This window comes from Dermacentor albipictus, chromosome 5 (genome assembly GCF_038994185.2).
Source record: "Dermacentor albipictus isolate Rhodes 1998 colony chromosome 5, USDA_Dalb.pri_finalv2, whole genome shotgun sequence".
In the NCBI taxonomy this organism is placed as follows: Eukaryota; Metazoa; Arthropoda; class Arachnida; order Ixodida; family Ixodidae; genus Dermacentor; species Dermacentor albipictus.
In genome coordinates this window covers 107887609-107914536 of record NC_091825.1, presented here as the reverse complement: position 1 = coordinate 107914536, position 26928 = coordinate 107887609, and the positions used below count along the sequence as shown (strand labels likewise).

The 26928-nt window shown below is 45.5% G+C and overlaps 1 protein-coding gene across 10 annotated transcripts in view; it reads right to left on the bottom strand.

The window, feature by feature from the left end:
* Window positions 1-26928, bottom strand: part of LOC135897135 (uncharacterized) — a 771735-nt gene that overhangs the window by 314272 nt on the left and 430535 nt on the right. Inside the window, exon 1 of one of the 10 annotated variants that reach the window (XR_010562929.2) lies at window positions 12573-13283. The exons of 8 other annotated variants lie outside the window; for them this stretch is intronic. The gene's annotated coding sequence lies outside the window, so the exon portion shown is untranslated. Of the gene's footprint in view, window positions 1-12572; window positions 13284-26928 lie in introns of those variants that run through there. One more of the 10 variants, XR_011514569.1, reaches the window with a different exon arrangement.

The following is a 26928-nucleotide window of genomic DNA, read 5'->3' as shown; positions in this document are numbered from 1 at the left end:
ATTCCAATGGAGCTGCTATTGAGAAACTTTGTCAGAACTAATCCAAGAAAAACATGAAATTTATATTTGTTCTACGGAAAATTTCTGTGAATGGCAACTAGAAGGAGTCTCTCACTTTTCTTTTAGTTTACGCTGACAGACATGTTTTCATGATTTCAGGAGAATTGATCTTCATAGAGTAAAGCGAGAAATTTGCCGACAATAGTATGAGCGAAACAAGTTTTTGTCGCATATTTACTGTCCCTCAATTAACGTCTGTGTGCAGCTTCACGGTCCACTTTAGTGTAGGCAGGCAGATCTCACATACGCAAGTCGATCAGTTTTTATTCGTTTTAATTAAATTTAAAGCGGCAACTTCTAAGCCGGCAAACCTTTTAGCTCTTATATAAAGATCTCTTTCTGTCTTGAATGTGTAAAGTAGGCCCGGCGTCGTATATCTCTTCTATGTGTTATGTGTGCTATGTTCCCAGAAAACGGCAGTGAGGAAGGGAGTAATTCTTGCTCCCATACTGGAGTGAACTGTATGCAAAGTGACAAGAAAACAATCCATTAATAGAATATTTTTGGAAACTACGCGAAAATGGGGAATGGGAAAATTATATCACTTAACTTGCCATACATTTTCCTTATTTCCTTCTATAGCATTTTTTGCACTACCTGGTTTAAGAGATACCAAGTAAAATAATTAGTTCATATCAGGCTTCCTCAATGAAGTTTTCGTTGAAGTTCGACTCTTAGATTTAGTTTACACCTACGGGTCAATTTGTTATAAGTTCAAATAAACCCTACAATAGTTTATATAAACGCAATTCTCATTCCATTGAGCAATCTATAACAAAAGCTAAAACATAATAAATATCCTTTTCTTAAAGGTGGAAGGCATGGAGGTTCATTCTACAGATCCCACCCAGTACAAACAGGCTGCAGCGCAGGAAACGAAAGAACAGTGCATTGTCACAAATGGGTAGTAATTATGTAAGAAAGCCGAATATAAAGGGCAAAAGCCTGCTTCAAAAATTATTAAGACGATAGATATTTGCTCTATCATATGCTTTCTGGCCTTAACCGAGCTTTAGCGACGCGCCATGAACTAAAGTTTAATTTTATTGCTAATAGTTTTCAGTTTTACTTGTCTTAAATGTGATTTGAGCCCAGTGGAAGTCAATAGTCGCGAAAATGGCATGAAAGTATGCTTTCATAAGATTTCCGCAATCATGCATGGTGCCTTTGACTTAACTATATAGTTAGCATCATTCCTGCAATGCACTCTGATAGACACGCCTGTTAATTTTGATACAAGCGTCTTATTATGATAGATGTATAAAAAATTCTACTATAATAAGGGCATCATAGCCAAGCAGGGTGCAAGAGGAGGCTCGGTGAAAGCGCAACATTCTTTTTTAGTAGCTGTCCTCCATTTGTCGGAGTGAATGTACGCTATACTATGTTACGCGTCTAACAAAGGTAATTGCAAGTGCTTAGTAACACGACCATGCCCCTTCAGCATTTCTTCTTCTTTCTCTTTTGTTAAATTTATATTTTATGTTCCTCAAATGCTCCATTTGCTAAAGCATATCACGAGCGTGGTAATCCAGGTATAAACTGCGCACCACCGTAAAACAGTTGTACTGACCAGGCCCACTTGACCCGAAATTCGACCCGACCTTATAGGCGCCACGTAAAAGCGACCGCAGCTCTTCGCCGAGCGCTGTTGGCTGTTATCTTTAACAGCCCTCCCCCCGTTTCTTATAGCCATGCCTACAGCAAAGTGCGGCGGCGTTTTCTCACTGCGAACGCTAAACGCTCCGGGCCCGAGCCTGAGATGCTCCCCCGTTCTTGCACGGGGGCAAAGAAAGCAAATAAACAATGGCTTCCAAGCGGAAAGTCAAAGCTAGCCGAACAGAAGTCGCAATAGAACAAAAATATTGGAAAAAGAAAACAACCTTTCACCAACCACTGCCTAAAACCACCTTTGCGGAGCTGCGGGAACCCGCAAGGAAAACACACACACATATATACCGAGAAATGAAAACGAAGAACAAAGCCAAACTACAGCGGCCGGGTAATGCGTTGGGGGCGTTAAGCCAATAAAAACTGTGGCGAAGGGTCCGTCCGGCGGCGGGCGCGTTGTGCTGTAGACGGTGGATGCGAGGGGGGGAAGTTGGAGGGCGACCCGCAAAATCCTCTTTGGGAGCCATAGCCCGAGGCGAAAACGTGCTGTGTCACGAGCACCGCTTCCCTATACTTTCCACCGACGCCAACAATATATATAGCTGCACACGGGAGTTTTGGTTCGGAAGGCACGTCGGGTATAGCCCGGCAGACGTGCGCATCAGCACTTGTGCGATTCCGGCGTGACGGTCGTCGCTTCTGAGGTGACCGGAGATATGTCACTGAAGATGGCAGGCGGGTCATTGGCTGTTTCTCCTTACTATATGGGAGAAAAAACGCTGCTCGTAAGCCTTTACGCGAAAATAAAAGAGATGCTAAAGAAAGGAGAATATGACTATGTACGACTAGTCGCCGCAACGTCAAGTCGTAATGACCACTTTTGAAAGTTTCAGCTTGCTGTATACCATGCAGACCTTCCTTTGTACTACTCAGGGTACTTGCTACAGCGACAGGAAGGCGAACGCCTTTGGACAAAGGGATTGCACCTTTGATTAACGTGGTCTGAGGACAGATCTAAAGAACCATGATTGCCACTAGGATATTTACAAAATTCTTAGATATCCTACTAAGTTCTGCCTTGCTGAAACTTTATCAAACAGAGTTCACTTATCAATAAAGGCTGATATTATTTGTCCTTGGTGTTCTGCGGTGACTCGTCTTCCAGCGTGCACAGCGATCCAGCTGTATATAGCTAGGTAGCTACCCTAATGTGCTCCTATTTCCGCGAACATAGCCTGTGCGTCTCCGCCGAAAAATGTGAGTTAATTGCGTTTGCGCGCAAGTCCACAACACCACCCCCCGTCTCTATATCAACGGTCAGGCTGTTTCATAGGAAAATGCTCCTCAATTCTTAAGCGTGACCACTGACAGGGGCCTTTCGCAGTGCTTCTACCTGAAGAAGAGACTACCTTGCATTGCTCGAACCCTGAAGTTATTAGGCGGGAAATTCTTGTGTGCAGTGGTAAGGTTCGTGCTGCCTATATAGAGCTCTGTTTCTTGGGTTTCATTACATTACAACTTGCCACTTTTGCCGAATGCACACAAAGCGAGTATGTGGGCTCTCGAGAGTTTACAGGGCCAGGCACCGCGAATGTGTCTTCGGCTACCTTGGTGCGGCTCAACTCGTGCAGCAATCATGATCGCTAGAGAACATCCAATCCCAACGTAAATCACCGTAGAGAGACTAAGAGCACACATCATCTAAATCCCTGTCGAGTCTCCAATCTCTATAATGGTTCATTGCCGGCGCACAGACGTCAAGCCACATTTTCGTCACTCACAAACTCATCAAGGCTGCCTTGAGTAGGGTTTGACACAAGCAGCAAGATCTCCGTCCACCCCGTGGTGCCCAAGAACCGTAAGTGTACGCCTCTGCTCCTCCTCCTCAAGTATGATCTCACGCTTGCGACCCTAATCCAAAATGTTGCAGCCAAGTGAAGACATAGAATCTAGTGTAGGCATGACAGACATGACAGATGACCATATAAATATGTTCGTGGTGGTTGCGCTTCGAGATATTTGCGGCTGCAGATGCAGATTGCGGCTGCGAGGGTATGCAGATTGCAAGGCAACGTCAGTATTTTTGTGTTCAATTAATTCAAATCATTGATTCAAAGTATTCATTTGTGTGCTTGGCTTAGAGCAATACCAAAGACAGAGAGATGAACAATGCTACTTTAGCTGTCTGCTGTACAACACACTTAGCTCACCTACATGAGTGACCGCGCGCGCGTGAATTTGGGTAAGAACAGAAAGGCTCGGAACACGCTGTTATACGGTAGAATTCTCGCACTGAAGCGGAGTCGTTTAGTAATGCTTCCTAATGATCACCAATGGCTTAATGTAGTGCTATAGTATACTTCACTCTACAGAGTGCTGAATCGCTGTAGGCTGTCAGTATCACGCGAGTTAGTATTATATCGACCACTTTCTTTCAGTGTTGTAGAAATCCAATGACTAGAATATGAGGCGGCGTCTCTCGCGGTTATACCAGTGTGAAGGCTCCGGGCGTCGGCGCTATATATAGCAACGCTATACGGTGTTTGTACTCATGACGCTCAAGCTGCAGTAGTGGAAGGCAGAACGCCGCCCCGGCTTCGCTGTACAGAACCGATTGAGCGGAACTGGAGGGTGACTCCTTCGTCGTTTTTTGCAGCCCAGCACACTGCACGTCGATGGACACTTTCTCATTCTCTAAGCGCGGGTATGCATGCGCCGGATGGCCCGGCAGCACGGCGGTGGCGCCAACAGCGTGAATGAACGCGGCTGGACAAGACAAAATGGTTCTCGGAAGCGTTGGCCTAGAGTGCCCGTTTAGCTGCTACTGCATTAAATTTAGCGATCCAGACAAGTAATTTGGGGTAGTTTTCACCCAGTGGTATGTTACTCCACCGCCGACTGTTTGTGGAGCCAGACGTATATGCGCGTTGCTAACATAAAGTACCTTGGATAGCCACCATGTTTGCTCTGACTATTCTGTCTATTTCTGTCGCGATATATCAGTGTCGTCATGGCCGGCCACAACACAGAGAAGTAGCGATAAAATACTAGATACTTTCTTTATATCTCTTAGGCAAACATCACCAGATATGCTAAGTAAGTGTGCATCTGAAGTTATACCGCTGCAGAAAGGAGGTATCAGCTTACGGATAGGACCAATTTACTAAATCAAGATAAAACAAAATAAAATAATATGAACAGACGCAAGCGCATGATCGCACATATATATATATATATGCAGACCCAACAAACATGCTGGAATCTGAGAAGCAAATTGTTCGTGATTGGCCGCCTTTGTTATGATACTGTATATCCATGGTTGGCGCGCCGGCTAGGGCGGGGCGATCCTGTTGACGGTGAACTATCAAACTACAGTTTACTCGGGCAAAGGACAGACAAAGCAGATGCGCCAAACCCCAATTCCTCGAAAAGTACAGCGTGCCAATTTTTACATTAATAAACGGAATTGTGCTCTTGATGGCGTACATTTGTCGCAATTGGTACATTTAGGGCGTAATTTCTGATTCCGATTAATTTCTTTTGTCACTGCGAAATTTAAATCAGCAGAAAACCATGGTCAGCAAGCCAGCATGTTTAGAGGCTTGGAGCAACGCCGACGGTCTTTCCGTCGGTCGCACATCGTGCACCGTTGAGCCGAGACTCCTTTCAGCACCGCTGGCAGCGCGCAATCCGTCACGTCAGCGTGGTGAAATGTTTCGTATGTATAGGTGTCAGGCAAATAAACTTCCTTGGTGTTGCACGGAGTTTTTTCCTGTACGCAACTAGGGAGGACTACATGCAAAATGCGGCGCTTCTATACGCAGGAATTCCTATACCCAACAAGAGACATCTTGCGTGCAGCATCGCACCAAGATGTCGCACCCACTTATAACAGCTTCCGCGGAGTCTAAGCGCAACGCTAAAAGATTGCGATTGCTGTCAATGCTTAGCCTTTCGGGCGAAACTGGAATTTTTTTCTTTTCTTTTTAATCAATAGGAACCGAAAGCAGATGTTGGCACCATTATTGGCGCCAGCTACACCTTTTCGCAGGGCAAGCAAAAATCAAAACCGCAGAAAAAGTTTCAGGCACTGGGGACAGTCGAATAGCGCTGACATTCGCAAAGTCCTTTAGTGTACCGCTCGGTAGTGTACGCAGTTTGTTCGTGCTCGTCTCCATTTCTTTCTATCTCACACTTCCGCTCTCTTTCTCTTTTTATCGCCCTTAACCCTTCCCCCCGTGCAGGGTAGCCAACCGGAACTGCCTCTGGTTAACCTCCCTGCCTTTCTATGCAACCTTTTCTCTCATCGCAAAGTTATACCCACAAAACAATATTTAAAGGACACCTAAGAGACGTACACAGTGTCTGAAATACGCACATAAGGTCAGTTCATATCTACGCAGCGACACATAACAATGTAACAACGCCAGACGTCAGCTAAACAAGCATACTATAGACAGCCCATGGTATTCTAAAAAATGTATTAGTTGGGTCAACCACACACATATTTAGCAACAATCTATTTGTCCGGTTTTTCAAGAAGTCCATAAGGCCACAATGGCTTTTTTATGTTGCTCTATTGTTGGCCAGCGTCCAAGGATATTTTTTTTTTCTTTAGAGTGAGAGGTCTGCGGTCTCATAACATTAAATCGGCCTGTAGTTTTCGCCTCGCGGTATCCTGTCGCGGGTACTGCAAAAGAAGGTGTTGTACGTCTTCATCAGCCTAGCCACAATGGCACTGCGGACCATAGCAATGCGCTGATCCCTGTTTGAGTATAGATCAGTCCAGTCCTTGATCTGACACCTCATTTCGATACCCATAAAGAGCAAGCATTTCTATGGCTTAGCTTCAGGCGTTCATTTACGTATGGTATATTTGGCGATGTTTGCCTAAGGGATATGAAGAAAGTATGAAGTATTTTATCATTAGTTCTAGGTGTTTTGGCCGGTTATGGTAGTATAGAAATGTTGAGACGAAAGTTGCCGGTGTAGGCAGAGCAAACACTGTCGCTATCCAAGATAGCTTGTGTTCGCAGCGCGTGCGCGCATTCGGCTTCATTGGCGAGAAAATTCAGTGACCGAATATTGCAATGGTGAATGAGAAAACAACAACAACAACAACAACAACAACAACAACTACAACAGAGAAATGTAAGTTGCTAGGAGCACGATAAAAATTGTGTATAACTGTATAACGTTGTAGGTGAATGAACACGGTTGAAATGTATTAGCAAAAAGAACCAATTTGTCAAGTGTCTGCTGCATAGTTATGTTATTGTATAATGTTACATGTGATTGGGTTATTATATATAAAGTTTACGAAACGTTGAAAAGAATCAAAGGTATGTCAGTCGTAAACCTGATACGAGATTAGATAAACTTCCCCTTTAAAACTACCCCGAATTACTTGTCCGAATCACTGGGTTTCTTTAACGTGGTAGCATTTTAAAGGGCACTCCAGACGCGTTCACGCTGTTGGCGCCATCGTCCTGCTGTCAAGCCATCCGGCGCATGCGCGAACACGCGTGGATGATTAGAAGTGTCCATAAATATGGAATGCGTTTGGCTGTGAAAAGAAAAAAAAACGACGAAGCCGAAGCACGCACTCCCACGCTCCACCAAATCGGCTTTGCGGCGAAGCCAGGCCGGTCTTCTGCCTTCCACTACTGGTAAAAAAAAGAATGTTTGGAGCCAAGAGGACGAAGTTTAAGCAAATCTGTGCACTAACCACAATTCTCATGTTCGTTGAGTCGCCCTACTTGCAGATAACGCAGCCACTAGCACCACAGTTCCCTCTAATAATTATTGCATGAAACACTATGCGTGAAACGGTGAAAACTCGTAAACTGTAGACTCCTTTGCTATGCCGTTCTTAGATGTTGCCACCATCCCGTTAAACACATTCGTCGCTAGAGGCCAGATTCGTACGAAAAAAGTCAGTGCCCTTCTCCTCTGTTAAGATAGATGACCAGCGAAGTTGTGAGTGTGGGCCCCTTAATGGCGAAATGCGCCTCCGCCGAGGGAATTGGCTCGGCATTGCACTACTTTCGGGATCGGCCCACATATGGGGAGTGCATAACGCCTGTTTCACCTCCGCCGTGGGTCACCCCGGTATTGCACTATCTTCGGGATCGGCCCAAGTATGCAGAGTACTTAATGCCTGCTTCACCTCCGCCGCGGGTCGGCCAGACATTGCATTATCTTCGGGACCGGCCCACGTATGGGATGTTTTGTGTCTACACGGGGACACGATCCTGGAGGAACTAGCCCCTAACAGCTTCTCTGTAAAAGTGCATCGCACTCGGGAAGAAAGCTTCGCTTGAATAAGCGTTCTGCGCAGAAACACTATGGGATCCTGTTGAACAGCCGCGCGCATACCACATCGCGATACATTAAGCGATCTTAGCAAATGTCCGGCTACGAACATTGATGGTTTTTTTTTCCTTCGGTCTCGTGTCGTGCACCACCAAACAGCAACGGCTGCAACGAAACCCCGTTTGCAGCTCTCCTCATCACGCCAGCGTTGTGAGGTGCCTGGAGGCTGCCAGGTCTGTTTTAGCTGGGCAGCAACAGTTGCCTCGCATGCCACATCATGCCAACATGTTGGCAGCGCGTATTGTCGAACACCCTCCGAAGGGCTTCAGCGAAACGCTGAACCTTCCTATCGCTTTCAACGCCACTTCCTTCAGAACGCAACCAACTTTACTGCAGCCTATCTTCTTTTATGGCAACCCGTAGCGCTTTTCTTTTTCTTCTTTTTTTTTCAATTGACACAAGTAAGCAGTTGTTGCTAAGGTTAAGCAAGTGCCGTTTACTGACTTCTTAAAAAACAGTGTACAAACGGACGTTTTAATATAGCTATATGGCCGTCGATATCGCTGTGGGCGTACAGGCGGTTCATTTCTTCGAAAAATATTTACCGGCATTTACTTACTATACTGAAACCAGGCAATTGACAATACGTAATGATCCGGCGGAGTTCGTAGATGACATTTTAGCAGGGTTCGAACGAAGAAGCTAACCAAATATTGCACAGTTTCAACATAACGTAAAACGCCAACAGAAAATTGAAATCAACAACAAACGTCTCCGTTGCTCCAGACTTGTTGCGTACTCAGCCCGTTTATTGATAGTTTTTTAGCAAAAACAGAACCGTATTCGAAGTTGAACGCTGTTGGCGCCAGCAGGTTAGAGTAAAGGTTCAACGGCAAAACTCCGCTACTGAAAGTGCGCCCTTAGAGACATGCAGGTCATGAATGTACACTTGAATGTGCGTTAACATGAAACGATGAATACGAAGAACATAAAATAAATTCATCCGTCAAATTTCTTGAATTATGCGCTTTCCACGCTGTAATCGATAATCAAAGAGAGGAGGAACCAGCAACAACTGTTGGACTTCTACATGAATTAACGAAACAGCCCGGTTATCATACTGTGCACATTTTTAACCTGTCGTCGAGCTGTGGACGGTCAGTTTTTGTTTTTCTTTATTAACAGCGGCAAAATTGGAATTTTGGCTTCTACAACCCTTTTATATTAAAAATGTAGCTAAAAATAAAACACTATACGAAAATAGATAGCGATATAAATAAATAGAAATAATAAAAAAACATCTCACTATATTGCTTAGCTGAGAAGAAATCGTCACTCTTTACTAAAAAGAACCGGGGGCAAAGCAAGACATCACTATGACACATGTCAAGCCGAAGAAATTTCGGCTTGTTTTTCGGCTCTCCCTTTTTCACCTTGTGTATCCAGTGGTGAAAATAAAAATCATGATGATGATAATCTTGATGTCATGCGGAACAGGCAGCGCGTCATCCGTAGGAGCATGGGCAACTTCTAATTATGCTGAAATGTAAAAGGAGCACTACCTAACCGAATAGCATCAAGAAACTTAAACTGACCTCAAGTATTTCTCCCCGCGTCGAATTCACGTTTATTTGAATTGAAATGCGCCGAAAGCTCCAGGGTGAGTATCTATACAGGACAAAGCGACAGCTAATTTGCACCGTCACTGTTTGTTGGGTTGATCCGATAAAATTGTTGCTGCTGTGCTTACGGCCGCGTGTGTGAGATAATCTTTCCTGTGAAATACTCACATCGCCTGTCCGCCAAGCTTCGCTATCGCTTTAATTGTAAAACTGGCATTGAATAAATTTCATACTACTGCAGATTTTCAGCAGCTTCTTGCATAAATGATCTCTGTTTCTGGCTGCCCGCATGGACAGAATGTTCCACCAGTTGTTCTGGTGATACCCCTTCGTGCTTTGCCTCAATACCCCTTCCGTTCGTCAACGAAACGTCGCATCCTATAGAGCACTTTAAGAAGCAATAAATGATCGCAGTTGTTGTTCAGCGCTATATAGTTTGCCGCAGCCTAGGACGCTCATTTCCACTAATAATGTTATTCGTAGTCAAAATGAGTCCATTAACACCAGCGATACTTCACCACTGAAAACGACAACAATAAAACAAATAATAAATAATACAAATATTCGAGTCAAGGATATCGTTCTATGTTCGGAACAAATATAAAGAAAGTCAATGAAGGTCAATCAAGAATCAAGGCGGAAAGTAAGGACAAATACCAAAAAAGGTAAACCAAGCAAATGAACGGTTTGGCACCATACATGTAGGGTAAGGTTACGTTTACTTAAGAACTTGCGATTGACATAAAAATTACAGTAGCGCGGTAACAAATGGAGCAACAACCATTGTCTGATCTGTTTTTCTTTTTTTTTTCTTCTAGTTTCTGGGCAACCTTAATTTCACGAGTATGGAGTGCAGAGGAATATACAGAACTATCTGTGGGGACACGTAAGGAATGGCAATCGTTTAATAGTTCGTCATTTTTTTTTTAGTGACTCACACCCTGTCAAAGATCCAGATTCATGTTCTCGTCTGAGCGGGAACATGGATTTGGTAATGTAGATCATGTCACAGCGGCAACGTGTAACCCGGATAAGCGGTGAGCAATAAATACAAATGCCTTCATTTTCCATCCCAAGGATGTGGGAGACAGAGAAAAAGCTAGATTTCCAGCTTGACGGGCTCTCGCCTCTTGGATACAAACACATGATTTTTAGAAAAAAAAAGGCAAACAGTACAAGCACATGAGCACAGAGAAAAAGGAATATCATAATGCACAAACAAACGACAATTTTTACACAAATGTACAATTCCAAAAAACAAAGCGATGGGCAAAATGGCGCACATTTCAAACAGAAAGTGCCACCCTTTCGCCTATAACTGAAACAAAATGACGCAAATCCTTTGGCCGAATGCGTTGAAGATTTAAATTGTAATTTTGGCACATGTCTAAGAAATATGAAACAGTGTTTCTGAGCATATGATGTCCGTAACCTGTTCTGAATGAATGTATGTGCCAAATATCGGTATTTCTGGGTGCGTACGTGATATTTCTTTTCTGCAGTGATGCCAGTTGTGCAATGAACGAGACGTTGTTTTTGAGCTCGGTAGAGTATTTAGAAATTAGGCGGTATGCGTACAGATCATGAATCGGCATTATGTCGTCTTTCATAAAGAGCGGTTTAGCTGGGTGGTCATATGCTACATTTTATATTGTTCTGAGCATTCTTTTCTGCTGAACGTGTAATTTTCGCAGATTCGTGAGGGATGTTTCGGCCCAGACCAAACGACAATAATTTAGATGGGAACAGAGCAATGAATTGTGAAGAAGCATTTTCACTTTTGTAGGTAGGATGTGCTTATGAGTGTAAATCGATTCAATGACACGTGACAGTTTAGATGCTACCTAATTTGTGTGATCATCCCATGTCACCTTCTCCTTGAAAAGTACACCTAGTATTTTAAAGGAATTAACTATCTCTATTTTAAAATTATTAAGAATGATATCATCATTAATATGAAAATCCTTGTTTTTTCAACGGTAAATAATGACCTTTGTTATAGAAGTATTAACTTTTAGAGCGTTATATTTAGTCCACTTGCAATGACTAATTGCAAATGCTTGCAATTAGTCATTGACCTGCAATTACTCCTTGAGGAACGCAGCAGCATTTCGCTACAAATGAAAAGGAAAACAAAAACCAATTGAAAATGAATGAAGCTTGCACCCTCTTATTGGCTGTGCAACAAAATATATCATGTTTTCACACCACGAGGATGGCCGGACGATGCAGGTGTGATTAGATTCGGAACTGTCCTAGTAGCAGTTGATAGAACGACAGGAATGGGTGAATACATATTGCACGTCTACAGCCGTGCCTTTTAGCTTGTTACCAGGGGTACTTTTCGCGTTACGTTCATCACGAACCAAGTTTCGTCTTTAGGATCCTCGCAGACCGACGTCAATGTCACGGAAGATAAGTATACGTGGTTTCAGCGCAGTAAAATGAAAAACATAATTCGTACGCAAAAATTAAATTGAATTGTTGTGTCCAGTTACTATGAATACCAAGAAGTTTTCGAATAATGTTACACACATTCACATGGAAACAAATCGCAGATCAATCGAGCAAGTTTTACTCCCCAAGCTGTGCAGTATGTGCTAACAAGCGGGCTATATGCGTGTGCTTCTGTAAGTAATTCACTGCAGGCATTATTACTATTACTTGTTTTCAAAACATATATACACTTGACATGAAAGGGAAAGAGAGCGGCAGGCTGGCAACTGCCACCAGAAGGGGCACAACACCTGTCTACTGTTCAGCGATGCACTAATAATGTATTCCTAAGTTGGGCGCACTGCGAACGCAAGGATATTTTAATAAAGAAGTGATCACTCCATGTCTCACGAGCGCACTTAATGAGGAACTGAAAAGAATATGATACGGCCGAAAGTAGTAATTGCATTCTGTGCGATGCATTTCGGATTAGTCAATGGCGAAGGCCAAAAATAACGATGCACGTACCCCATCGCTCAGCGCTCATAATACGGGTCAGCAGGCAGCCGTCCGTTGCACCCTGCGCGCCGGAAGACGATCTTTCACAACCACTTCCGCCGGTTGTCCTTTCCCTTTCCACTCGCACTTTCCCCCTCTCCCCTCGGCACAAGGCCGCGTGGATTCAGAAATACACAACACTTTCCGCACATCGCGAGAGCGTGGCACCACGATGTCGTCAGTCTTCGGTACAGGAGGTCCTGATGGCATTCGGACCAGAGGGTTGCTGAAGGCGTCGCCATATTGATGAAGACGGCGACACGACGCCAGCGCCACCATCGTCACACTGCGCCCGCCGTAACGAGCGCGGTAAGAAACGAGAGCGATCTTCGTTGATTCACAAATTCCTCGCCGGCGCCGCTGACAGTCGGGAAGCTCTCTCAATCAGAGGAACCTTCACGAACGTGGAGGAAGGACCATGGCGCAGCCCGCAGTAATGCCTCCCGCCTGTGTAGACACTTGCCACGCACAGCAGGAAGAAGAGGCGACCACGCCAGGAGCCTCTTCCGGCTGGACTGCGGCGGTGGCGGAAGATTCTTCCTGACCACGTCCGTTTGGCCCCGGCGACGAAAGAAGCGCTGGATCCGAAATAATAACAACTCAAAAGAAGGCGCAGCGACAGTTCTGGGCGCGCACGTGGAGAGGGTGTTAAAGAAGGGACGGGGTCCAGGCACGTCCACCGCCGGTGACGACAGGAGCCTCTGAGCGGCGGCGGGGCGACAGCGACCCGAGGACCCGCGAGCTGCCTCTGCGGCAAGCACCGCAGTAAGGAACGACGAACGCGCGAACCAACGCCGCGCCGCAAGCCGTTATGTATGCAAAGGCGGGATCCCGCGCTCTCTCTGCGCATTCACCGCTTGAGGAGCATTAGCAATTGTAATGAAGACACTACGGCAATGGGGAATGAGTAAGTTGTTACTAGACAGTCGGCGGCCGCGCGCGCGGCGCGTTTGCGCTGTTTTTGCTTTCGCCCCTTCCTCTCTCGGTCTCCTACCCCCTCCTCCCAGCACCCCCCATCGTCCCCCCCCCCTCTTCGGCACACACGTTGGCGGCCGTGTGTGGCTCTTCCCTTCGCCGCCACGGATTCCAGCACCCCCCCCCCACCCCCCTCCTCCCCCCCCCCCCCGCGGTCCTCTCTTCGCCTCAATCCCTTATTATTCTTCGGCTGCTTCCAAATTCAGTAGGCGATGCGCAAACCTCGCCGCTTCGGGTTCCCTCCGCCGAGCGCCTCTCGCGCGCCTTCCCTTCCTTTTTCTTCCCGGCAGCAGCCTCCCTCTGCGTCGCCTCTTCTCCCGCTCCTCCTCCTCTCTTCCCTCTTCGGTATGTATAAAACGTCTCGCACATCTTAAGTCGCGAGGTTATACAGAGCACGCCAGATACGAGACACATACACATACAGATATCCATCCTCCCCCCGCCCCCCTTCAGTTTTCCCCGTGAATGCCATGCAGGCCTAACGCATGAAGATTCCGTGTGTGTATCTTTCTTGTTTCGTCGCTGTATACCAACTTTGCCGTCCACACCGCCCTCCTTTTCCCGTGTACCCCCTCCCTCCCACCTTCCACTGTCGACTATACGTCCGTCCCAGCCTACTTGCCTCCTTAATGTCCACCCCTCCACATCCCCTTACTCATACAGCGATCGCCTCTCACTCCACAAGCTTACCTTGGTCATTCTCATGCAGCTCGGACGCTTGACCGTCTCGTCGTCGCCGACGACTTCGACGCGTCCTCCCGATGTTGTAACCTACCCCCCTTTCCCCCAACCCTCCCTACCCGCTTACATTCCTCCCCCAACCGCGCCGGACGCCTTCTACGCCCGCTGTCGTCGTTGTGTTCAGCAGGCCGTTTCCAGAGCGCAGTATGGGCAACATGTGCGTCCCGCAGGGGCCGCCCGAACGCGTGTGTCGTATACCAGTGCGACCGGCCAGCAGTGGCCTCGGCCTGAGCTGCTCCATTGAGCCGTACCGTGGCGATTCGTTAAACAGTTCCTCCGCGGCCCCGGCGTTGGAGAGGAGGAAAAAAGGTGGCAGATGAAAAGCGTCGTCGCGCGCCGCGGTCCTGCTTGGCGAGGCAGTTCTCACGGACGGTGTGGGTGATGCGCGCCATTTGAAATGAGCCCGGGGGCCGTTTTCAGATGGATATGGCCGCCTGCCGACTGCGCCACCCTCCACTTCTCCTTGCACCACAGTGTGCTTGAGGTGCCATTCTATGCCTTGTGTTTCGCTCCATTATGGTATATTCTTTATTTCTCTCTTTTTTTCTTCCTTTTTTACGCGCCCTCATGCTGCGCACCGTTTACAAAGTAGCACGAAACGACCCTCGATGCTTGAAGCAACGTTGGCGCCGGAGGGAGCCCCTCGAAACGCATAATGATGCTGAGAAGGAAGCTATCTGATTGGACAAACGGCCGGTATAAAATGGCTCACGTGGCATAGTTGCAGGAAGTGTGTTAACTTCTGGAGAGGCCAGTAAGAGCGAAATCAAAGGAAGTTGTGGTATTGGAAACTTGTTGCCGTTGTAGTGATAAAATGACTCATAACCCAGCGTCATAAAGTAGGGTAAAATAAACAACTACAAATGATAAAGAAACACGTGATAAGTAAAAGAAAAGCATTGCATTGACCACTGTTCAGCCATGCAAATAAGTGCTTATCTACTCGTTTTTTTTTTTAAGTCTTAATCAATGTATATATATATGATGTCGCGATCATTTGTCACACCTTCACTGTGCCGACAAATGAAACCCAAAAGATGGAAACAATAACAACAATTTCTTGCAACTTGAAACTAGCACAATTCATTATCGAAGAAGCAGTCTCCATCCATCATACTGGAGACGACAGAAACATGAACAAAAATAAACTGATTGATCAAAATTTGAAGTACTCACACCAAACGACAGTGACAGACTGTCGTGAGCTATTGTTCGCGGTATAAACACAATCATGCATTTCATTATGATGACCACACGCTGGTCATGAACATTTAAAAGGCTATGATATGACACTTTCAGCACCTTTAATATGTAGCTGAAACGCAAGGCTTCCAGTAGAGTCGGCCGTGTATAAGAAAAGCCTCAACATTTAGAAAAATACATTAGGTCAAACAGGCGCCTATGTTGCGGTAAGTACAAACGGTACTGGGGTGGATCGGCCATATAGAAAACGCGGCCATGCCTTTGCCGCTGTTTTGTCAGCTTCGCCAAATCTGTCTCCTAGAGCAGCGACTTGGCGAACTCCATGACCAACAGCGTCCCGTTGACGTTTCGCTTAGTACGTGACTTCGGACTCCGGTATTTGTTCACGTTGCCGCCAAGGTTTTCTTTCTTTCCTTGTCCGCGCGTCTGCACACGCACACACGCACAACACTATAATCGAAACACAAAAGCTCCACACAACAACCAAGGCTTTCCGCGCGACCTTCAGCAGGGAAGCGGCGCTGGGCGCTCACGGACGCAAGCAAGGGGCCCAGCGGTGTTTGAGCAGCGTCCGGGGCACGCGCTATTGTGCAGCGCTCTCCTATCGTGCCGCAAAAGAAGGCAAATACGACAAAAATAAAAATTTGGACAGCAACCACAAGTAACACGAAGCCAGACGGCACACCGACCGACCGAACGCCCATAGCGGTTCCTGGTATATGTGGAGTGTCGGGTATGGTCCTGCCACTAAGACTTCCAGGGTCGATAGCTCATCCTTAATGCCATCATTATATATATATATATATATATATATATATATATATATATATATATATATATATATATATATATATATATATATATATATATATATATATATATATATATATATATATATATATATATATATATATATATATATATATATATATATATATATATATATATATTATTACCTGAGCCTATTTTACTTATCGATTATCGATCTGTGGCGCGTTCCGCCGAGACTGCCCACGTACATAGTATATAGGTACACAAGAATACGGCACCTTCCAGCTTTGTTGTCCAACAGGCGCGGCCTAGATATCCCCCACCGGTGTCTCAAGACGCGCGCCCGCCGTCTGAAAAGCAAGAGCCGGCTCACACAAGCCCGGCCAGAGGAGCGGTGTCACGCAGGGGGGCACGGCATGGGACGCCAGCCGGATCGGGAGTCACCGCGCCGCAAGCCCATCCCAGACCCATCCCCGCGGCCACCGGCATTCTCTGTGCCGCGTGGATCTTCCTATTGTCGCGGCAAAGCCATCGGTGGGTCTGAGGAATCGGACGGAAAAGGAAGAAAAGAATTCTATCGCCACCACTGCGAAGTGGCGGAGAGGCAAGGAAAAAGCGGCGATACGCCACTTTTCTGAAAGGATCTATAGTTATATAGGTACGGGAGAAGTCAGAAAGCCGATCGTAGACAGAATAAAGTTTTATTTCTTAGCTCCCATTTTTGTTATTTAGATTATTTTTTTTATTATTATTTTGCTCTGGCTTCCTCCTACGGCGTGCCTGGCGTGGTGGTGAGAAGAAACCCGAGCGAGAAGAACGAGCAAAGACGGCGCTCAAGCTCAAGCCACCGAGGTGTTGTTAATAGCCGCCAGTTCCTCGCGCATCGTTTTCGCGACCCCTTCTTTTTGTATGGCGCTGCTTTTTATTCGAGGAACGCGGCTAAGCCAACAGGCGGAAAAACTGCATCACTGTTCGCAGGCTCTTACAGCTTTCGCTACGTGATCGGCGCAGCTTTTGAAACGGTAGCTGCTTCGAGGGATGATCTTAGCGTTTCAGTGGCACGACCCCAAAGGTGCCCTCATTCGAGATGCTGAATCTGGCTCCTGAAAACGGTGCCCGAGGATAGTGTGGATGGTGTGAATCATTTTTTTCGTGCGGCTCCAGCTGACAGATTGTCCCAATTCATTGCCTACAATATACTTTTCTTGATTCAGTAATATTTTCATTCTAACTTCCGTTTATTCACTGTCTCTCTTTCTGTACTCTTAATAATGCGCTGACATTTTGAATCATCTTGTATAAAAACAATATTTATTTTCTTCCACTTTCGTTTATTCTTCTTGGAGAATATGAGACTTTGCGCAAATCTAGCAATCGTTCGTAATCATTTCCATACTTTTTATTAAAGAAACAGTAAACTTTCCTTATATGGTTTCCTTGGTTCCATGTCGGTTGGCTTCGTGAAGTTGTTACGAATAATCGAGCAGTTATATTCTCTTGATTCTTCGCATATTAATTCTTCTCATCAATTAACTTCCCCGGTTCACTCTTTATCGTCGGTCAACGCCCTAAATTTTTCTGACTGGAGAAGTTCTGGCGGTTCGTATACAACGTTCAGGTTAGCTTTCTTTTTTTAACTTCGCTTTCCAGTGCTTTCTCACGACATTTCACTTGAAAGCTGTTCATATATGTCTTTGTTATATATCACTTGGCCCGATAATGCCGTGCTACTTTTGCAGAGCTGTAGGTTCGTGCTTTCCTCCCATGTTTATTTTTGCATACTCGATAGTGCTAAGTTGTGAATGAACCACCAGAGTTACAGAAAAAGTAATGAAACAAAACAGACCCGAACGCCGATTTCCCTTTCCAGCTTCACCAGCGTGTGGATGCGTATGCGACTCTGTTGTGATGGATTCGAAGACGCATGAGAGACTGAGCTTTGCAAGGCATGCTCGAAAGTCACTTGTTATAAACTTTATTAAAACATTATTAATATTATTATTAGTCAATGATTACTAAGCCAATTATTATTAATTTATTTCTCCTTCTTTCACTCTGCCTCTGCATATGCAGCACATTCTGTAGTCCTTAACAAGAGCATTGAGCAGCTGTTAGCACACGCACATCCTCGAATTTTTCGGTCGTGGTGCCTTCACTTGGGCACCACGACCGAAATATAATATATATATATATATATATATATATATATATATATATATATATATATATATATATATATATATATATATATATATATATATATATATATATATATATATATATATATATGACTACGGGAATTTTACGGGAGCATTGCACGATGAAGACTGCTTGACTTTGTGTATACAACATTGGCATGTATCTATACGCAAACTCTCGGCTATCGAACCGGCGACCTCGTGTTCGACAGCAGATCGTCATTGCTACTGAGACATCGCTAAGCATATGAAAAAAGGAATTGAAAAATTGAATGTACGCGTATTTTGTACACGTGCACGTTGGTCTGCATGACTACTGCGACATTTGAAGCTGATTTCCCCGAGTGGGAGAGAGTAAAATGATACGCTGGAAGGAACGAAGGTTAACCGTATAAGATAAACATCCCGTTTGCTACCGTATACTTTCGATGGGCTATGTGGCAAAAGAAAGACAGAAAAAGATCGAAAGGAAAGCGTAGAAGGGAAGCGAAGAAAGAGAGAGAGAGAGGAAAGCACACATACAAAAACACATTTCGTAGGGATTTTTACAGTGCATGGTTCAACTCACTCAATCGCAGGAACCTCAATAGCACTTTCGTCCCCCTTTTGGTAAAGTGACCTTATATCCCGGCATTCCATAACCGACTGCTTCGAAAACAGCCAGTTGTCTCGTCGTTCTGCTGGGAGGACAAGAGCAAAAACATGTTCGATCGTTTTTTTGCTGCCGTAACCGTCACACACAACACTGTTGGCCATTTATATCCGGCAAGCAAAAGTATTCGTAAAAGCTGCAACAGTCTAACCAGTCAGCAAAGAACAGGAGCCGAATTCACAGTTTTTCGTTCGTAAGGACTGTTTGCCATTGGCCGGCGACATTCGGTAATCATAGGTCCAACAATGTTGTAGGCAGGCAGCTGCTCTTGGAAACAGTTCCAACGTAAGAATTTTTTTCGGGAATAAGAGCCAGATTGTCTTGGCTTGGGATTATCCAGCTAGAATTCGCATCTCGGAAAGAAAAGTCCGGACGATACCTTTGGTCTCCACATGGACCGTGTTAAGCACCATGCGCGAGCATGCGAAACTCTTTCGTTTTTTTTTTCTTTTTAAATGTCCTCGAAAACATCTCGCCATGGTCGAGCAGTTACAGCAGAGCGTGGCGAGCGAAGTTTGTTCCCGAGGTTCATCATCCCTCGGTAATTCACTTCATCACCCAGTCCTTGCGATGAGAAATGTATACCTGGCTATTTCTTGCGCTACGCAGAATCGCGAAGTTAAGCGGGACCCCCACAAGCGTCACGATCGGCCGGAAGTTCTCCTCAACAACGAAATGAAATTGGTGCTCATGAAAACAGCCGTACAATGGATAGGTCACGAGGTACGCACATTCCGATCTCGATATGCGAGCCGAAGAACGCTGCGATATCTTCCTAACCGTACACCACACCTACCAATTTCTTTGTAATGCCCGTAATTCGTGAGAATGCTGTGCAAGGCACTCACAATTACACAGCATTCGTACTTGGACAAATTGTTTTCTTTTTCTCGGCCGTTCGGTAAACGGAGGCCAAACCTTAAGGCTCCACACAGACAATTCTATATCTCCTACAAGCAAAGCGACCGTTCTCATTTAGCGAAAAACAAAGAAGAAATGGAGATGCAGCGAGAAATAACCAACAAAAAAAAAATGAGAGAGGAAGAGAGAGAGAAAGGCGACGAGGCATGGCACCGAAAGCCGAACTCTCTCCGATCCCGGTGTCGGCTTCTTCATGGCGCAGGGCCCCTGCCAGGTAAGGGAGAGCGCATGCGCGACCCGGGCACGCTCTGCGCCCCCGGCGCGCCCGGCCGCCGTGCGCAGTGCAGTGGCGCGAGCTGTGGGCCGAATTGATTATGCAAATCAGATTCCTCTCCCCCACCCTCCTTTCCTCCCCGTCCTCTCTGCATAGCGCGGCGCTCGGCTCGCAGGCGCCCGCCCTTCAACCCAGACGTGCTCCTGAGGGAAATCCGCGCCGGGGAAATAAAAGGAAAACAAGGAGAGAAAAAAAAAAGAAGCAGCCGCGCCAGGCTTCGCAACGCGTAGAATAAAGACTAAAGCGAAGCATAGCGCTCGGAAAAGCGAGAGAGCGGGATCCCGGCGCAAAACCACACGCGAAACTAAAGTCCAAAAATCAGACTGGCGCGGGCGAGCGAGCGAGAGTCGGCGGTCGACGCACGCTTATGCGTATACCAGGAAGTCTCGGAGTGGGTGTAAAGAGCGAGTGGGATTGTCCTCAGAATAAGAAAGAAAATGCAAAAAAAATGTGAGAGGGGAGGGGGGAAGAGGTAGTGTGCTTCGAAAGGAGAACGTGCTGGACGGATGACAAAGAAAAAAAGTATTCTGCGCTGACGAGAAGGAGGAGGAGAACCTCGGCTCGAAAGAGAGGAGCAACGCCATTGGGATTGGGGAGAGAAGTAGCACCGGGCGAGGGACATTGGGAGCCGAGGAAATAGGAGAGGGTGAGTGAGGACCTTCATTTCGCATCTCAAACATAAAATGGGAACGCGAGGCAGCCGCTGCATGCTGATGAGGGGAGCGTTTTGGGGGCGCTCAGTCGGGCGGCGTGTGTGTGTACGTGCGGGGCGACGACGGGATGGGTCGACTTCACGTGCACGGGAGGGGAAAAAAGATAAACGTAGAGAAGGAGGGAGAGAAGGGACGGTAGGGATGCGCACATTCGTGGAGGATGGAGAGCAGGTTCGGTCCTTCGCCTTGCGCGGAAAAGGAAAAGAAGGTGCGCGGAAGACGTTGACGACAGAGGCGCTATAGGGATGCCAAAAGATGGAGGCGGCCTGGAGCAAAAAAAGGGATCCCCGGGAAAGTAGCCCAGTGAATAAAAAAATCAGGAAGGACACAAGCTAAATAAAGGGGAAGTTGGAACTGTTAGGAATAGGAGCGAGCATTTCCGTAGTCCTTCCTTTCTTTCATCTCTTTTTTTTTTATGGGGGGAGACTTTCCAGTGGGTACACGTTACATTTGGACTGGAATTCTTCGAAAAATATCTAGCGAGGCAGTTCCAGGGTAAGATGTCATCACGTACGCTCCAAAACGGATGAAGAAACAAAAATAAAGCCAGCGGAGATGCTTGAATGCTATTCTTCAGAAGCAAAGTACAACGCGAGAAGGCGGCGTAGTGACGTCGACAACGGAAGGAACAGTCGTTTCCTGGAAAACATGTCTGCTGCCGCTTGCACAAGAGCTAAACCGCGCGCCTCTGTCCCATGTTATATACCAGAATCCATCGTTATTGCAGCAACTGCCGAGTTGAGCTGCTCTTTGAATTTGAAGAGTTAGCTGGAACTCTCTGATGGACGTAGCTACGTACACTGAAATGTCTTCCTGCCAGCCTCTTTGAGCCTTAACGGCGACAAATTGTAAATTCTTTCCTCGTTATTTGTCTGTGTGCCCTCGATCCCAGATATTTTTTTCTCTGTTTGTCGGGTTCACTGGAAATTGAAGGCGAAACTTTGCCCCTTGGCATTAGGGTGAGGTATAGCGATAAAATTTATGAACAGGAAACGCGGTGAAATATAAATCTGCGCCATTATGCTTTAAATGGCTACTCTGAGCAACACATTGGGATATTGGAGGTGAGAGAGGAATGATTGACAGTGATGGCGAGCATGAGTACGCAGACATGCGCAATGTAGTTGTGGTGTAGGCACCCTAACACGTAGCCTCGTCACCAGGATGCCTTTTGTTTTCTTTTGCGATACGGGAGGGAATGGTATAGATAGCTGTATAGAGCGAGGAACAACAATTATCGTTGAAGAGGGGTGAAAGCAACTAAACTTTAGTGTCTTCCTATGCGATGAGCGCTCATGGTCTAGCCTGTTGACATGCTTTCTTGCAATGTGGGCGATATCGCTAAACGTGCTTGAGCATACACTTGGGGCTGAAGATTTTCCTAACCACGTGCACCAAGCGGCATCAGCTGTTATACAGAGAGTCTGCGGATGACAATATAATCGGGAACGGGTATTGCTGTTTAGCAAGCCTGCTAACTTCTTACCCCTGCTAGAAAAAACAAAACGAGAAAAGGAATGTTTCGCACTATCATCCCAGTGTTTCGAAGACTGCGGTACTTCTCGTTGACAGAAAATAAAACAGACTCATCTGTCGAGACATGCACCTTGGGAGAAGCGGTGGTTGTCTGCACAAATTTAGGCTGGGATTTCGCGTTTTCACCCGGCCCCCCCTCTTTCTTTTTTTCATCGTGCCCACGGGAAGCACAAGAAACAGTACCGATGACAGAAAGTGGCTTTGCCTTTCCAGTAGCGCAGACAGTCCTGCGAAGCAGCGAAATTCCTTCGAATCTGCGTAAAGTTTCTAGGAAAAACAAACTCCCGCGTCGTGCATTCCCGAAGTTTGCCGCGCAAAGGTTGCCAGCGACAAACGCGCGCATTGCTGCAAGTGTATTTGCTTCTGAAGCAGAGCAAAACAACGAAAAGAAAGAAAGCGAATCGAGAAAGTAAAACCGAAAGTAATATTCCCCTTTCACCCTGCACTCCCCATGCGGTTGTTTTTCCCTTCCCAAACATCTCCAATCATGCGCTCTCCCATGTTCCGTTCCCATTTTCCCTCGTCGCCTCGACGCAGCGGTGGACGTGGCTTCGATGGCGCCGATATATCGGCGCGGAGCGCGGACGCCACGACGGCGTTTATTTCTTGCCTCGTCTTTCCCAACGTCTCTGTCTCAAGTCGTTAAAGTGAGGACGGAATCGACGCCAACTCGGCTCGGAGGCGGCCAGGAAGAAAGAACTCGAATCGATCGCGCAGCGCGCAGGACCGTTTCTTTCTAAAAGCGGCAGCGATGCGTTGGCACCTTCGCTCCCCCAGCGTCTCTCTCTCTCTTTGAATGTGTTACAATTACCTTTTTGTTTTGTTTTCTACCATGTCTTTCTCATTCACTTCGTTTTCTGCCCCAACATGTATTATTTTATTTCTTACGTTTGTACCTTCCGGAAATGCGTCTTGATAGCTCGCCTTATTTCCTCTCTATTTTTTTATCATGCGTACGCCCTCGTCTCCCGCATTCATTTGCACACATTTGTGAAGCCGCTCCCCCCCGCGCCGCGTATAATGCTCAGGTGCCTTCGGCGTCGACATAGTGAGCTTACGAATGCATTTTTCGTACTTTGTGGGTCTGTCTTTTTTCTACTGCTTCATTTATTTGTTATTGTATGCTTCTTGTTCTTTTCTTCATTTTATTTTCAAGCTGAGAGGTAATGAACTACGCGAAGGCTGATCTGAGCGTTGACAAACGGTTTAACTGATTCGTAAGCGTTCTTTTGTTCATTGTACTTCCTTGTACTTTCATTGCCAGACTTATATTTATAGCCACTAGGCGCAAATTGTTCTAACTAATAATAATATAGTAATGCCAGCGGTAATAGTACACCCAAATGCGCCGAACTGCGCTTCGAAGAAGATCGTCAGCTCACGAATAGTTGCTTTTGAATTCAGAAAAGGAAGCGATGTTGCAGCTGAATTTGGTGCACGTAACGGCGTTTCTCTTTTCTCTCTCTGTGTCCGCGTGTGTGTGTGCGTGTGCGTGTGCGTGTGTGTGTGGCGGGGGGGGGGGGTGAGTGTGTGTTCACTAAACTCCTTACAACATGAAAAAGCATTGAAGACATTGTACGAATATGCTATACATTAGTCTGCAGAGGATCGCTACAATGTGGAGTCATTTGCAACGCAAGGTGTATATGTGTGGTCTTTGGCGGCGCGTGTTTGTTTGTCTGTTTGTTTGTTTGTTTGTTTGTTTGTTTGTTTGTTTGTTTGTTTTAGATATATTCGTATGTAAAGCTCTCCAGCCAGTATACAGCTTATCCACGACAGCGCGTTGCCTGAATTTTCGCAAGTGGTTCATTGAGTTGAAATTTAATTATTCCTGCGCATTTTCCTTTTTTCCATGACATGAAGCATATCTTGATGTGAAATGGTACTTCAACAGTGGCTCTTAATAGGCAAAAAAAAAATAAATAAAAATCGACGTTCTACACTTGCAAAAATACAGGAGATTTTGCAGTTATGACGGTTAAAAAACAAAAAAAAAACACAGGAGAGCTTGAGGAAAATAAAGTCCACCTGGCTCCACTGTTCCTGCGGGCGTTTTTCTAATTTCCATTTTTGCTTTCTTTTATTATATTAGGTATAATGTGTCCTTCACAAACCAAAAGACACAAAAGATTTGTCTAACAAAAACAAGACGAAGCGGCTCTTGCGACCGCTTAAGGCCGCAGACATTCAAAAGGGGTTACAGCCTATTCGAGGTCCGCAATCAAGTCAAAGCGAAGGTATGCAAATGTACCTGGGGCTGTCAGCGATACGCGTGAAATACTGCGTTTTCATATGCCCGCCCGCTGTCGGAAAGTATAACGACCGCATGAAAGATTCAAAGTTGGCCGTCCTGAAGCCATTAGCAAGGAGTTATCGCGGCAGCTCGAAACACTTAGCGAATTCATTCTGACTGACGCTGCGTTGAAGATACATCAATACGACTGAAACCAAACCTGTACAGAAAGGTAACTTATTTCGTTGCGCAACGTTGCTGTTATGTCGATTTCTTAAACGAGTACAGTTTCTCTGTGTGGTGTAGGTGGGTCTGAGCAATAATAATAATAATAATAATAATAATAATAATAATAATAATAATAATAATAATAATAATAATAATAATAATAATAATAATAATAATAATAATAATAATCACTATATAAACCCGTGAAAATATATTGGTCGGTTAGAAGCTTCGGGCGCTGCGCTGCTAAGCCCTAGGGCACGGGATCGAATCCCAGCCTCGGCGATGGGCGCGAATTGCAACAACGCCCGTTTACGGTGCACTCAATGCACTGCAAAGAACTACAAGTGGTCAAAATTAGTCCGGAGTTCACCACTACTGCGAGCCTCGCAATCATACCATGGTTCTGGCACGTAATATCCCAGAACCGAATTGATTAAAATAAATTACACTGGCAAGCGCCAGATGCGCCGCAAATAATTTACTATAACACTTGGCTCGTATTAAAAGAAAAATTTCTTACGCTAGAAATGTTCGCAAGCTAAAAGTTCGGCCAATCATAACCTACTACTTCCTAACGCGACCGGTCAATTGAAAAAGAAAACATTTAAGAACGAAAAGCTTTGTGAAATCGACTCCTCGTTTCTACGAACCAGCTCAGGTTTGAGCACCCAAGTGGTGCTAGTATAAAGGACTGAAGTCTGCTTTGTTGATCATAAAATATTGCACTTTAACGTCCTGGTGTGAAAAGTGTAGTCACTGCGCGCGAGACTATGAATTGCAGATGTGTAGTATAAATGCAGCTTTTTTTAGAGGAGAGTGTCCTTGTTGGGACTTCAGGCAGTTCGCGTGGGTGACAATGCAAACATTGCGAAGATGCACCTGCATTTCGAGAGATGCAAGGAACTCCGTTAGTTAACGCTGTGCTCCAAACTGGCATTCGATGATTTGGCACTTTCTCCCCAACGCGCGTAACTATATCAAGATTTTTATGACTTTGAGCGCACGTTACCTTCGACATGTCCAACATACCCGGTAGATTTTATTGCGGTATATTACAATTAATCTAATGAACTTATACGTGGACGATTTTTGTGGAAATCGGTCATGGCAATTTCCAATTGGTGCAAACTTTGGGGCATGGAATTAAACGTACATAAAACAGTCTTGCTGCTAGTAACAAGAAAAAAGGAACCTAGTATGTTTTCCTATGTTCTAAACGACACAAACATAACTGAAGTTGAACAACACAAATACTTAGGCGTCACATTCACTAACAGATTCTCCTGGTCAGACCATATTTCCCTTACATGTTCAGCAGCTTTGCGGAAATTATGGGTCTTGAAAAGGAAACTTAAAAAGGCACCGGCAAACACAAGAATTTTAGCATATAACACATTCGTGCGATCGAGACTTGAATACGCAGCGCTTGTATGGGATCCCCATACCAAAAAGGACATCATGAATTTGGAACGTGTACAAAGGAAGGCCGTTAGATTTATCTTTGGAAAATATAAAACAGAGGATTCCCCGTCCTTACTAATGCTTAGGAATAAAATCACTTCGCTAAAACACAGGCGCAAAGTTAGTCGTCTCCAGTTTTTACATAACATCATAAATGGAAAAATCGGGCTTCAAATACCTCAATATGTAGCGCCTCTTAATGCACGAAAAACAAGACATAGACACAACTTTTCCCTTACGCCATTATTTGCTAAAACTAAATCTCACATGAATAGTTTTTATCCGCGTACTATAAAGGAATGGAATTCTCTCCCTGTTGAAGTACTTCAATCGGGGAACTTCACAAATGCGTTGGAGAACTATTTTTCACAGAAAATAACACAACCATAAACACAAATTTTTTCACTATTTTTCTCG